The sequence below is a fragment of the Penaeus monodon genome, chromosome 28 (genome assembly GCF_015228065.2).
Source record: "Penaeus monodon isolate SGIC_2016 chromosome 28, NSTDA_Pmon_1, whole genome shotgun sequence".
Classification (NCBI taxonomy): domain Eukaryota; kingdom Metazoa; phylum Arthropoda; class Malacostraca; order Decapoda; family Penaeidae; genus Penaeus; species Penaeus monodon.
The window spans coordinates 1,129,085-1,129,298 of NC_051413.1; the positions used below are offsets into that span (position 1 = coordinate 1,129,085).

The window sequence follows — 214 nt, forward strand, 5'->3', positions numbered from 1 at the left end:
GATGCTTTATATAAGTGCTTATAGTTGCATACATGTGCAGGCAGATTTAGTGTAACTTTCTGTTAATCATTAAGCTAAATTCACTGTTAGAAATGTTTCACATGTGCAAGTAAGCAATGAATTCTGTTGATATAATGCTCATTAGTGGACATTAACATGGGAAGTAGTCTGAAATTGTTCAGACTGTTGCCAGTTAAGCTTAATTGGAGGATTA

At 33.6% G+C, this 214-nt stretch overlaps 1 protein-coding gene across 1 annotated transcript in view; it reads left to right on the forward strand.

Moving 5' to 3' along the window:
* Positions 1–214, forward strand: part of LOC119591261 (mediator of RNA polymerase II transcription subunit 22-like) — a 5,626-nt gene that overhangs the window by 4,749 nt on the left and 663 nt on the right. The gene's annotated exons all lie outside the window — the stretch shown is intronic.